Source organism: Phyllostomus discolor, chromosome 13 (assembly GCF_004126475.2).
Source record: "Phyllostomus discolor isolate MPI-MPIP mPhyDis1 chromosome 13, mPhyDis1.pri.v3, whole genome shotgun sequence".
Taxonomy (NCBI): domain Eukaryota; kingdom Metazoa; phylum Chordata; class Mammalia; order Chiroptera; family Phyllostomidae; genus Phyllostomus; species Phyllostomus discolor.
Window position 1 is genome coordinate 52,796,390 of NC_040915.2, and position 14,096 is coordinate 52,810,485.

The 14,096-nt window shown below is 45.5% G+C and overlaps 1 protein-coding gene across 3 annotated transcripts in view; it reads left to right on the forward strand.

Moving 5' to 3' along the window:
* Positions 1-2,637: 2,637 nt before the first annotated feature.
* Positions 2,638-14,096, forward strand: part of CORO1C (coronin 1C) — a 73,028-nt gene continuing 61,569 nt past the window's right edge. Inside the window, exon 1 of one of the 3 annotated variants that reach the window (XM_028527610.2) lies at positions 2,638-2,806. The gene's annotated coding sequence lies outside the window, so the exon portion shown is untranslated. Of the gene's footprint in view, positions 2,807-3,091; positions 3,227-14,096 lie in introns of those variants that run through there. The other 2 variants (XM_028527611.2, XM_036014529.1) reach the window with 2 other exon arrangements.

The window sequence follows — 14,096 nt, forward strand, 5'->3', positions numbered from 1 at the left end:
GATGCTTCCTCTGTAAAAACTACCTCCCTCAAACCAGGGATAAAACCAGGAACTGAAACAGGCAGCTGGAAGGCAAAGGTCTTGGGATCTTTCTTTCACAGCATGTTCTGTGGCTGCCTTATGGTGGTGTCATGGGGAGGAGTTGGTGTCATGGAAAATTTTACTTCTACATTCATCATTTAAAGAACTAGGAGACGGGAATCAACATGCTTTAAACTTGAAATGCCTACTTTGTGCTGGACACTATGCTGGATGCTTTGCCATGCCTCAATCCATTGAATCTAAACTTTCTTTTTTTTTTTTAAAGATTTTATTTATTTATTTTTAGAGAGGGAAGGGGGAGAGAGAGGGAGAGAGAGAGAGAGAGAGAAACATCAATGTGCGGTTGCTGGGGGTTATGGCCTGCAACCCAGGCATGTACCGTGGCTGGGAATCGAACCTGGGACACTTTGGTTCCCAGCCCGAGCTCAATCCACTGAGCTACACCAGCCAGGGCTGACTCTAAACTTTCAAATCTTCAAAGCCGCTTGCATTTGGGTGAACAACACAACAAGGATGAGGGGAGTAGAGCTCAGAGAGCAGAAGTGACTTGCCCAAGGTCACACAGCTGATAAGTAGCAGAGCCTGAATTTAGAACCAAGTCTCTCAGAATCCAAGGGGTGTGTGTGTGTGTGTGTGTGTGTTTGTCATGCCACCATAGAGACGGTTTAACGTAACAACTAACTGGCTAAGGGTGCAGACTCTGTAATTAGGGGAATGTCAGTTCTATCATTAGCTCCCCCGGGTTCAGGCTTTGTGACCTTGGACAAGTAATTTAACTTCTCATTTTCTTCACCTTTACAGATGAGGGTTAAGAATTGTTTTGGCACCATAGTATTACTGAGGAAATTTCAGAAGATTTTGTGTTTAAATCACAAAGAGAGTGACTGGCATATATTAGTGATGGAAAATGTTAGCAATAATCTGTTACCAAAGAGGAAGCCAGTTTGGTTCCCAGTTCCATCTCAGAGCGCTTTATCAACCTTCATTTTCCCAGAACCACGCAGAACTCACCTGCTCTCAATGTCTTTGTTTCACTCGAGATAGGAACCATAATGATGGTCCATCGTTTTTGTGCATCACCAAATACCAGGCTCTGCCCTAGATGCTTAGCCACTTTTTAAAAAAGATTTTATTTATTTATTTTTAGAGACGGAAGAGAGGGAGAAAGAGAGAGAGAGAGAGACATCAATGTGCGGTTGCTGGGGGTCATGGCCTGCAACCCAGGCAGGTACCCTGACTGGGAATCAAACCTGCGACACTTTGGTTCACAGCCTGGGCTCAATCCACTGATCTATGCCAGCCAGGGCCTTAGCCACTTTCACCTCATTTAAATGAAGTGAGCAGCCAAGTCTGCTTACCAAAGGAGTGTTCAGTCCCTCCTGTAGTCAGTGGTTGTTTCAACGCAAAATGAAATGCATCCCTCTTTACTGAAGCCCAGCAGTAACAGCAACAGGTGCATTTGCTGAAGGCTTATTACAAGTCAGGCACCCTGGGGAGTGCATGTATTCTTAAATCTTCATCTGATGACATTTTTTTTTCATTGCTTTTAGAGGGAAAGGAAGGGAGAGAGAGAAACATCAATGCAGGGAGAAACAAGAGTTGCGTTCTACACTCGCCCATACCGGGAATCGCACACCCTGACCAGGGACGGAACCCGCAACATACATACATGCCCGACAGGGAACTGAACCCTCGTCCTTTCTGCTCCCGGCGACACTCCGACTGGGTCACACGGTGCGGGGCCTGCTGAGTGCATTCTTAACAATGGGCTCACGGAATCTTTCAGAGTGGGGCTGCTACTACGGTATCCCTATTTTACTGGTAAAGAAACTGAGGCTTAGAGAGGATAATTTGCTGTGATAGCTGTCTTGGTTCAGGTGGACACTGTTTTACATAACGCACATTTCTGAGGTGGATGCTTAAAATGAAAACATGTGAATTGCAAACATGACTTGCTTCGGTAATTAGCTCTGTCTCTCAGCTTTGTCCAGTTTCCCCAAACCTTGATACTTCAGGGTCTGGCATTTCAGAAGCGGACTCTGGCTATTATTAATAAGACAGTTTTACGCTAACGATCAGGAAATTAGGGCTTGTAGAGATGAAAGAAACTGCCCCAGGACACAGTCTGACAGCAGCCGAGCTGGCGCTCAATCCCGGTGCCACGACTTCCAGGCTGGGGCGGTCTAATTATTAAGCAAACGAGCGAGGGACTTTGACCTGGAAAAGGAAGGGAGGGACCGTGCATCCTTTATTTCCTCACCTGCGAAATGGGGTCAAGACGGGCCCTCCCTGTAGGGGCGGGGGATACCTGGGAGTGGCCCAGCTCAGGTTCAGCCACCCAGTACTAGGACTATGACAATTGAAAGTGGGGGTAGAGCCAGAGCAACCGGAATCCCCAGAGGCGGTGGTGGGAAGGGATACTGGGAGCAAAGGCGGAGCTTAGGTAGCCGGAGGCGGGGATTCGAGAACTTGGGGCGGAGCTTGGAGTTCTAAGCGTTTAGATAGGAAGTGGGCGGGGCTGACAGTGCTGCGAATAGGGTGTTTAGTCTATGGGCGGGTCTTCTAGAATTTGCTGCGGAGTTTTGTGGTGTCGATAGGTCGGCTTTGAAGCAATGGGCGGGGAGCTCGGCTCCAAGAGCCTGGAGGCTGGCTGAGGGGTTGGATGGGTAGTGGGCGGGGCTCAGTGGACCTGATGTTCCGGTTTTTAAGGGGCTCTGGAGGAATCTTTGAAGGGCCCGGCATGTGGCCCTGCAGAGCCAAGCAGGTCAGTGGGCGGGGCTCTCAGACCGCCGCTCCCGGTTAGGAGGGGCAGTGGGCGTGGCCCTCCGGTCTCTGAGATGACTAGCGGGAGGTACGTGCGCCTGGGCCCGGCCTCCCTCTGCGGCCCTCCTGCATCCTAGAGCGCGACCAGAGGGGGCGTTAAAGAGAGTGAGGCGTGGATCGCAGGGTGGGAACTGCACTTTCCTGCCGGAAGTGGGCGTGGAGCGCCGCAGCCCGACGGTTCTGGTTGGGCGCGGTGCGGCGCGGGGGTGGAGCCTGCGTGAGGCGGTGGGGGCGGGGGCGGCTGCCCACGCCCCTCCCCCGCGCCGCTCTCAGTGCCAGGCGGGAGGCGACAGCGGTTGGAGGCTTCGTCGGGATTTGCAGCGGGGACTTTGGCGGCGGCGCCTGAGGCACCTCGGCCCTGGTGAGCAGCGCGCGCCTGGCGGGGCCGCTTGGGAGCGAGCCGGGCGGGCGGACCTGTCCTCTCAGCATGTGCTGGCGCCGGCTGACAGGAACCGGCGGGGCTGCGGGCAGGGCCGGGTGTAGGGGAGTGGACTGGGGTGGCTGCACGGGGTGCGGGTCCTTGGACCCGGGGCTCACCCTGGCCGGTGTGCGGGGGTTTGGGGTCAGGGCTGTTGTGGGAGGCTTGGGGCCTGGGTGAGGAGGGAGTTGGGACTGAACCGCGTGGCCTGGGGATAGTGAACCCGGGTCCCTTTGGGGGGGGGGGGAGCTTGCCTAAGCGAGGCTTTGCGGGGTTCGGAAACCTCCTGGCCGGGTGAGGAGCTGCGGGCCGAGTGCGGTCTGTGCTGGGCGAGGAAGATTTTTAGGGGTCCGGGACCTGTCTGATTGGGTGGGGTTTGGGATGGGGAGGGGCTGCTTGAGACTAGGGTGCAGAGTCAGGGGGCGCCAGACCTGGGGACGGAGTTGGAGCGGCCCTTGGAGCGGCCCTTGGGGGTAGGCAGTGTTGGGGTTCACGTGTGGCGGGGGCGAGCTGGGCTCTGCGTGGGAGGGGCGAGGGTGACTCTGGCCCGGGGGTTGCCTAGCTTTGGGTGCGAGGCTAGCTCCGGGTCCTGAAGATCTGGATTAGGGGTCTGAAAAAGCGGCACAGGGCCAGAGATAGTGTAATGTGGGTGGGGGCGGTTTGGGAAGGGGATGAGCCCGGCGTTGGGAGCCGAGGGCTGGGACTGGCGGGGGTGGCGGTGGGGGAGGGCGGTGGGGAGAGGAAGAATGAAGCAGGAATGCTGCAGGGTCGGGGGCCTGGAGTGTCGGGGTGAACTGGGTGATTCAGAGATGTGCTCCCCTAATAGCGAAACAGCTGGCGAGGGACGCAGTAAAAAGGAGCAAGGTGCAGGTGGGGCTTCGCTGCGCTTAAATGACTGAGGATGAGGTCAGATGTTGAGGGTGGAAATGCAGGAACCGAGCTCTCCCGCCTGTCTACACAGGCGCACACACACCAGCTCTCCGTCTCTTAAACCATTTGAATGTGTTGGGGGAAGTGGCAGGCTGCGGGAGAGCCGAGAAGAAAGGGGCTTCCTCTTGGAGAGAGGCGCTGGCCCTGCCGTCCTTTTTTGGGAGTGTTCAAAGGGTTTTGATCGCTGGAAAAGGAAACGTAGGCTTTACTGCATGGTGGTTTAGAAACACATCCTATATTTGGCCTTAATGTAGGCTGCCCTTGTTTTGTGGTGTCTGAAGCCCTTGCTCTACATGTTGCAAACGTGGGATTTGGTGTAAGAGGCAAATTGCAAGTTGTTCATCTCAAGATAGCAATATACAAAGGCCTTTCTTACCTATAAGACATTTGAAAAGAATTTAATACAGTGTGCGTTTTTAAACTGGTACTGAGTGGCGAGTATATTTACTTTTGGAAATAGTTATCACGAAATATTAGGGCTCTCTTACCGGAGCCTTCTTGCCTGGGATTACCTTCTAAAACTCTACTTGTAGGGCTCTTAGTCACTCTATATAATAATGAATTTCATTGTCCTCCTCTGGCAAAACTCTCTCCTGACACCAGGGGCCTGCTCGAATAGTCAGAGACATGATTAAGTATAAGCAGTTGTTTTGTACCGTCTATTCAGCTGTGAAGGCAAAGAGATAGGTATATGTATTTTGGACTTGATTCTGTATATTTCAGAAAAATAATTTAAGGAAACTAATGTTTTTGGCTTGGAGATACATTTCAGAGTTGCAGTTTTTGGATGTGAAACCTAATAGTGACCTTTGGGTCTGAGAGGTTGTGTAAATAAATAGAGGTTAAAAAAAAGTCAAATAAAACTGGAAATTCTGTTGTATGTTGGTCTTGAGGACAATGTTTTGTGGTAGGTGATAGTAGTCAGGTGTACTGAGAAATGAACAAAGATTGGTATAAAGGTCAGATACACACCTTTGTGACAAATCTGGAATGAACCCTGTCTATATTTGTTTTTGATTATTTGCGGAAGGTAATTAAAGTCTGATGAATTTTAATAGACACATACCAATGAGATATCATTGCACACAGTATTGAATTTTTCTTTTTTAATTTTTATTTTTGAAAAGATTTTTATTATTTATTTATTTATTTATTTATTTATTTTTAGAGAGGGGATATGGAGGGAGAAAGAGAGAAAAACATTGTTCCGTGGCCTCCCACCCCTGCAGTGGGGGACCTGGCCCACAATCCAGGCATGTGCCCTGACTGGGAATTGAACCTGTGACCCTATGGTTTGCAGTACGATGCCCAACCCACTGAGCCACACCAGTCTGGGCGAATTTTCCTTTAAATTTTATTTTTTAATTTATTAATTTTAGAGAGAGAGAGGAAGGGGGCGCAGAGAGAGAGAGAGAGAGAGAGAGAGAGATTGGCTTTTATTCCACTTATTTATGCATTCATTGGTTGATTGTTGTATGTGCCCTGACATGGGATGGAACCTGCAACTTTGGTGTATTGGGATGATGCTCAAAACAACTGAGCTATGTGGCCAGGGGCAGTATTGAAATTTTTGTGATCATTTGCCTGCAGATTGTGCTAACCAGCATTTATGTCTATTACTTTATATATAGTTTAGGATTAGATTTAGGATTGAGATGTAGCACTTTTTAAATACTGTTGGATTTTTTTCTTAAGTTTTATACTTAATACATCTGTACCTTTGGAGATCCACTCCAATCAGAAGGAGGATCACTCTCTTGTCTATGAAATAGAATGTTCCAGGCGATAAACTATTAGTTCTTAGTTATATAGCAGAGAATGGAAGATTCAGTTCTTTATGTGATGGCAAGTTATTTCTTAATACTTTGATTTGCCGCAAACTGGTGCTCTGGAAATACCATTATTATTATTATTATTATTATTATTAACTGGATTGTTTTATCTTTGACTTTTTCAGAGGTGGAAAAGTAATAAATTGGATGTCAGTTTCATATTTAGGGTACAGATCTGTGTGTGTTTTCTGTTTGATGAGTTCCCTGTGTTATCTTGAATTATGAATTCTTTTCTGACACTCATGTGACTTTTTAAACTTAGGATGCCTTTTCTGTATTAAAACATTGGAAATCGTCATGAATATTTCAGTATGACCTAGTACCTAGAATGTTAAGTAACAGAATCTCTCTGGGTTTTATTGCCCTGGTTCAGATCCTTTAAAGTGAGTGAACAAGATTATATACTCCTTTTTGAGACCTTATTTTGTATTTTAATAGTGTATAATAGAGTCTTTTTTTTAAGATTTTGTTTATTTTTACAGAGTGGGTAAGGGAGGGAGAAAGAGAGGGCGAGAAACATCAATATGAGAGGGAAACATCAATTGGTTGTCTCTCATATGTGCCCTGACCAGGGACTGAACGTGCAACCTAGGCATGTGCCTGGACTGGGAATTGAACCCATGATCTTTCGCTTTGTAAGAGGACGCTCGACCAACTGAGCCACAACAGTCAGGGCTCTGTTTTGTTTTATAATCACTTTATTGAGATATAATTCACATGGCATACAGTTCACTCATTTAAAGTGTATAATTCATTGGTTTTTAGCATACTCACAGAGTTGTGCAGTCATCACTACAATTGTAGAGTATTTTCATCAGCCCCAAAAGAAACCCCATACCCATTAGGAATCCCTTCTGCCTCATTCTCTTCCCTCCCCTGCCCTAGGCAACCACTAATCTACTTTTTGTCTCTGGATTTGCTGATTTTGGACATCTCATGTAAATGGAATCATACAATAGGGGTCTTTTGTGTCTGTCTTTTACTAAGCATAATGTTTCCAAGCTTTATATGTGTTGTAGCATGTATCTGTACTTCATTCTTTTTTTTATGATTGAATAATATTATATTGTATGGATATACCATGTTTTGTTTATCAGCCAATCAACATTGGCTGTTTCCCCTTTTTGGCTATTATGAGTACTGTTGCTGTGAACACACATGTACAAGTTTCTGTATGGACATATATTTTCATTTCTCTTGGGAATTGCTGGGTGTTGTTGGTAAACTCTATGTATAGCTGTTAAAGGAACTGCCAGATTGTTATCCAAAGCAGCTACACCATTTTACCACCCCACCAGCAGTGTATAAAGGGTTCAGTTTTTCCACATCCTTGCAACACTTGTTATTCTCTGACTTTTTGATTTTGGCCATCTTTGTGGGTGTGAAGTGATATCTCATTGTAGTTTTGATTTGCATTTCACTGATGACTAATGATGTGTTTAGCATCTTATGTGATTAGTGGACAACTGTATATTTTCTTTGGAGATATGTCTGTTCAAATGCTTTGCCCATTTTAAAATTGGGTTATTTTTCTATTAATTTATGAGTATAGTCTAGAAACAAGTACCTTCTCAGATATATAATTTGCAAAAATTTTCTCCAAAAGAAAGTTGTCTTTTCACTTTCTTTTTTTTTTTTAATCCTCACTGGAAGACATGCTTATTGATTTTAGGGAGAATGGAAGGAAGGGAGAGATGGAGAAAAAGAGGGAGAGAAACATTGATGCTTGAGACAAATATTGATTGGTTGCCTCTCGTGTACGTCCCAACCAGGGACCAAACCTGCAACCTAGGCATGTGCTCTGACCAGGAATTGAATTTGCAACCCTTCAGTTTATGGGATGATGTTGCAACCTACTGAGCCACACCTGCCAGGGTTCTTTTCTTTCTCTCCTTTCCTTTCCTTTCCTTTCCTTTCCTTTCCTTTCCTTTCCTTTCCTTTCCTTTCCTTTCCTTTCCTTTCCTTTCCTCCCTTCCTTTAGATTTTATGTATTTACTTTTAGAGAGAGGAGAAGAGAGACACAGAGGGAGAGAAACATTGATGTGTGAGAGATATGTTGATTGGTTGCCTCTTACATGCCCTATCTGGGCACCTGGACTGCAACCCAGGCATGTGCCTTGACTGGGAATGGAACCAGTGACCTTTTGGTTCTCAGGCTGGTACTCAATCCACTGAGCCACACCAGCCAGAGCTCACTTTCTTGATGGTGTCATTAAAGCACAAAAGTTTTTAATTTTGGTGAAGTTCAATTTATGCATAATGGAGTCAAAATGGATGATAATGGAGTTAGAAATTATTTAGACCTTAAATCACATTCTTATCAATATTTTTATTACATAAATTAAAAGCCAAAGGTGAAGGGTTAGGAAAACATTTGAGTTAGTCCAACAGCAAAAAGGGTGCATCAGGGAACAATGTCATTTTGCTGTTTAAATCCTCTAGTTGTCTCCTACCGCTGTGTCTGTGGTTGAAGTTCAGGCTTCTTAATGTGGCGATGGGTCAAGGCATCTCTCATTTCAGCCTGCCTTATCTCTTACTATTCCCCTTATGTGTTATTCCCACAACATCCCAGCCTTCAGATCTTCTTGTGATGTGCTTACTGTTCTGCCCCCTTTTCCACTTGCCATATCCCATTTGCCCTTTGGGATCCTCCGTGAAACCTTACTCCTTCTCTTGGACCGGCATTGTTCCTGCTCTGATGCGTCATCCGTTCATTACTCCTGTCTGCTACAAGAACTGGACTCGAACTTGACCTTACAGCCTGAAAGATGCCTTCTCACCGAAGGTGGAATGCAAGAGAGAAATTGACATGGAAGGCAAACCAGATTCTCTTGGTCACAGCTTGGTCTCCAGTGCCTACTGGGTATTTGCTGAATGAATGATCACTGATGTTAACTGGAAAAATCCTGAGGTCGGTGGCTTTCTCTGATTCTTATTCACGGTTTTGTTGCCAGTGTTAGAATGACATGAAGGGCAGAGGTAGTTCCCCTCTGCCGTTAGGGCATCCAAGTCCAGCTCTTACCAAAATTTTGCTCAAATTTTAAAAGCCAGTCTTTGAGTCATTTTCCTGAGGGCAGAACATTATCGTCCAGGTTCTTCCCTCTAATGAACAGTAATGACGGGCCCGCAGTGTTAGTAGGGCAGGTGGCCAGGGAGCACTTTGAATTTGGTTCATTTAGCTCTGGCAAGTGCAGCAGGTCAGCCCTGGTGATAACAGGTCGCCAGTGCGGGAACCACCCCTGTGCAGGCCTCCTAAAGGGTGTAAACTGGGTTGTAAAGACTCATTCTTTCTTCCTTTCACTCTTCTGTGCGTGCTCTCTTGCATCTCTCAGAGCATCTGACTCAGGGGTGTCAAACTCATTATCACCGGGACCACCTCAGCCTGGTGGTTGCCTTCAAAGGGCCAAAATAATTTCAGGACTGTGTACATGTAGCTCCTTAACTGTTAAGGAGTTGAAATTATATTTGGCCCTTTGAAGGGCAACTGCCAGGCTGATGTGGCCCCTGGTGAAAACGAGGCTGGCACCCTGATCTAACTCAAGTAGTAGTCTAGTTATATTTTGTGTTGTGATGTTCACTGTTACTACTTTAATTAAAAACACTTAATTTCTTCCTGAGAATTAGAAGAAACTAGGCCATTTGGGGTACACTTTCTGCTTTGGGTTCATTGAAGTGGTTGGGTGGTGGCAAGGTATAAAGAGGAGGAGAAGAACACCTTGTATCGTTTCTTGCTGTAAGAGAGTCTTGTATTTAGAAAACCGGAGGCAATGAAGGGCGCGGGCCTTCAGGGCCAGGCTGAGCGGGATTTCATTCACCCTTGGCTCCATTTCTTAGTTAACTGTGACTTTACCAATACCTCACCTCCCCGAGCCTCAGTTTCCTGTTCTGTCAGACGGCCATGCTGATGACTTCCTTGCTGGGTTATTCCTTGCTGGGTTATTGTCAACGCTAATGAGAAAAAGCACGTAAAGTGCCCAGTAATGAGTAGCATGGGATACATTTGTGTTTCCTCACCCTTCACTCTTACATGTCTGCCAATGAATGGAACTGCGGAGGATCTAGTAGAGTAGGTTTTATTTCTGATGCTAAGCTATTCATGTATGTCTTCCCACTCCCACCTCAGCATTTAGGCTTTGAATCAAAGAATCACTGAAGAGGAAAAAAAAGTGTCTAATTTTAGGATAGGAAGGTGGTAAAACTGAAGTAGTTTTTTGCCATCTATCTGACTTGGAAATGTCTGTGCAGACAAGCTTTTCTTACTTAGTCCTTATTCTTGTGTTCAGTCTGTCTGTGTTTATCTATTTATCTGTTAAGGAAAAAGGGTTAGTTCCTGGCAAAGGATGCATGTGAGGGTTTGAGAGAAGGAATTGCAGAGTCTGAGATACTCATCTGGTTATAATATGAATGGCAGCATTGTGATAAAGTGTAACATTCTGTGTGGGAAAAGAGCCACAGCAGTTTCATGGGGTGTTACATTGGGCCTGTCATTTGAATCTTACATTAATAACAAAAGCGGGTCCTTCTGTTTGCCACAGTAAAGAGAAATCAAATCAGATTGATGCACAGGCCAGAGAAAGAGAAACTGGCCTATAAGTGGGAGTAGGAGGCTTGTGTTTTGTATGAAAAAGGGAATAACTTCACTGTATTGCATATTTATTTTTCCCCTTTGGTCATGCACTGACCTACATTTAAAAAAATATGAATAATGGATTAGATTTTAGTACCAGTGTCTCAAGCACCTTGTAAAAAATGATCATTTTAGGGGGATTTGGAAGATTTACTTCTCAGGTCCAGAGGTTCTCTCATTCTCGAAGGTCTGTGAGGATCAGCTATAGATAGACCTTTAGAAATACAGCTGCCTGGGCGCCAGCTCGCTCATGACCCTGAATCACAGCCAGGGTGGGAAGCGCCTCTCTGATTTTACAGATGAGGGAAGCGTGGTCACAGGAGCTTGAGAGACTTGGCTGAGATCAGGAACTCAACCATCCCTTCCCTCCTCCGCCAGCCTCCCTCCACCTGATTCCGTGAAAAGTATGACTTTGTTTTTATAGTTGGCAGGGCGGGTTTATAGTATAGTGTGGATTTGAAAAACCTTTTTTTATTTTTACAGTGTGAACCTGATATTTAGTCCTTGACCTAATGCAGCAGTTCCCTCTTAACCTTCCACCGAGGTCTTCTGCCAGACCTGCAGAGTGAGCCTGCTCCCAGTTGCTCTCTGCAGTTCCTTGTCACAAAGTTCTTGTTTTCCTCACCTTTTCACCTTTTTGCACATGTATGAAACCGCTAAGCTTGGTCCACATTTTCAGAAGGTTTTTTAGATGCATTTTTTGGGAACCTTAAGTATGTGGAATCTGTTGCATAAGCCTTTGGTAGACTTGATTTTCTAGTTTTAATATAAAGTTCTTTGACAGTGTCTTATTTATCCATTTTTATTTCTTCAATCTTATAACCTATTCATGGTTATAAGGACTTACCTCAAGTGTTTCAAAGACCAGTTAATATTGCAAAGAAGCCGCTGCATCGAGTCTTCCCTGAATAATTGGCACCATGAGGCCGTTTACATATGCAAACGCTAAGTCTGACAGGAACAACATGTCTGCCACTAAAGCACACAGATGGTAATAGGTGAAATGCAAACCCCTCAGGGTTAGCAGAAGCTGATCATTGCCCCACCATGTGGTCATCCTGTCCCTGTGGGACCACGACACACTGGGAATCCAGGCACTTTGGGGGAAGAGCCTGTTTGACCCACTGTGGAATCAGATGTGTGCCCACACGTTCTGACACCTGCTGAGGCCTTCATCCTGGATGAATAGAGCCATGCTGTTTCAGCTCTGTGAAAGGCCATGCCACGCTTGGGAAAGGGAGTGTTGGGAGGTGAAACCTTTGGGGGTGTATTTTCTGCTGGCATTGTAGGGGTTCTTCACAAGGTTCACAAGCACCCCCTCCTGAAGACAAATGTTTAATCACCGTTATTTGCTTACTTCACATGAAAGATACTTAAATTCCTTTTCATAATGGTCAAGCATTCTTTTCTAGTTAAAGCTTCTAATTCCTTTCATTCTTAGGAACTTGAGAATTGAGGCTGATTTATTAATACAGAAACTCACATGCGGTCTGAGTGGTGACGGGGAGACACGTATACGCTGGAGCCGTCATCTCCATTAAGCAGAAGGATTTATTAGGAGACTAGTCACTTTACAAGCTAGATGGTAAATTAATTTTGTGGTTAGTAGTGTCTTCAGTTTAACATTGTCATCCTAGTTTTTCTTGGCAAGCAAGCGAGTGGCTTGAGCCAGCGCGTGCTGGCCACAGCTCTTTAGGGGTGATATTTAATAAGATGCGTGTTGTCTGTTTTAGAAATAGAGTAATTTTCCTTAGGCTCTGTCTCTCATGCGGGCTACTGTTGCTTCACAGTGCTACTATAGAAGATACGTTGGAAGTTTTGTGGGGGTTTTTTTTTTAACCCTATCACTTCCAGTTTGATCTTATGCAAGGTAGAGATATCTTGGATGCACTGGGCTGAGTCACGTTGTCAGGTGGAACAAATGATGTATCTTACCGATGAATGATAGTTGTGGACCATGTGGTTTTCTGAAAGTGAATGGTTGGAGAGCCCAGATGTAGTTTCTGTTTTAAAGGCAGTGTGTGTGTTCAGTCCCCAGCCCACAACTGGGTTATGTTCCAAAGAGTAGCTCAGTAATTTGGAATTCAGATAGCATTTTTGGGTGTAGATTCAGTATTACAAGTGGTGGGTGAGTTCTCAGCCTAGACCGAAGAATGAGGAAACCTGTTTAATTCACAGCACAGCTTTTGAGACTGTTAATGGTGATAATGGGATTCTGGAGCTGGGAGTCTGTGAAACGGAGGTAAGGATCCACATCCTAGCTGCCTGTTCCAGGCTGCGTGACGTCCAGCAGCCTCACGCCCCAGCAGCCCTCCAGGTTCTTCATCCTCTCTTCTAACTTGAAGCTTCCACTCCACTCCCCTGGTTAGTCTGATCTCCTTTAAATAGTAGTAGCAAAGCAAATGGCTCAATTTATTTCCAGAATGTGTTCCTGGATGGCCATAGTTATTAGTAAACCATCACTGTTACTCAGTGTAGGATAACTACAGGCCTTACTTAGGTTTCTCACTCACATTCCTTAACCCTTATAGAGGTGCAATATTAATATTTTTAAAAAGGAGGCTCCTTATTGATGCACAGATCGTCTTAATGAAATTTTGGCGTTCAGTCAGTGTGATCCAGTTTCAAGGGGAGAGCTGAGCAGAGGCATGTGGGACCAGGCAGAGCCCGTGTGAAGAGGCTCGCCCTGACGCCTGAAATTAGGAAGAAGCCCTGCCTGTTTTGAAAGGTTCTCCCTGTTACCCCTAAAACAGTGACTCTGCTACATTTGCCCCCCAGATACTCATAATCCTTTTTTTCCCCTCTTGCCATTTAGAAATCAAAGCTGGAAAGGGTCTTAGGTTTTAGCAAAGTGACTTGGTTTCTGTGATCCTTGAGAAGTGGATCAGGGCAGGCTGAAGGTTGTAATTTGAGGTAGCTGGTACCGACTGGCCAGAGCTAGGTGCTGATCTCCACCTGTATTCCTATTTCTTTATAAACGCCTATCAAAAAGCCCCTTCTTGTGCAAGCAGTGGGAAATAATCGACATCTTCTTTTGGTTATTGCCTTTTTGAAGGGTTTGGACTGCCTGGTTTCCAAGAACTCTGCTCATTGAAACATTTTATGATGCTGAGTGGAATAAGGATTAGGGACCTGCTTTTTCTGGTGCAATTAAGAAAAAGGTCTTCACAAAGTGTTAATGACAAGCTTAATGTTTTGATTTACTTTAAAAATGTGCAAGAGTTAAAAAAATAGATTACACACTTCTGCTAACCCTCAAATATATAATTCTTGGTGCTGAATTCTGTTTGGGGATTGAGCTCTGGGAGGTAAGAGGGGACAGGGTGTTGGAGGGTCAGTATTTATGGGAAATTAACAGTGAGGCCCTGCCTGTGGGTGAGCGAAATAGCAACAGGCCCACTCGAAACAGGTGTAATTGGGGGAG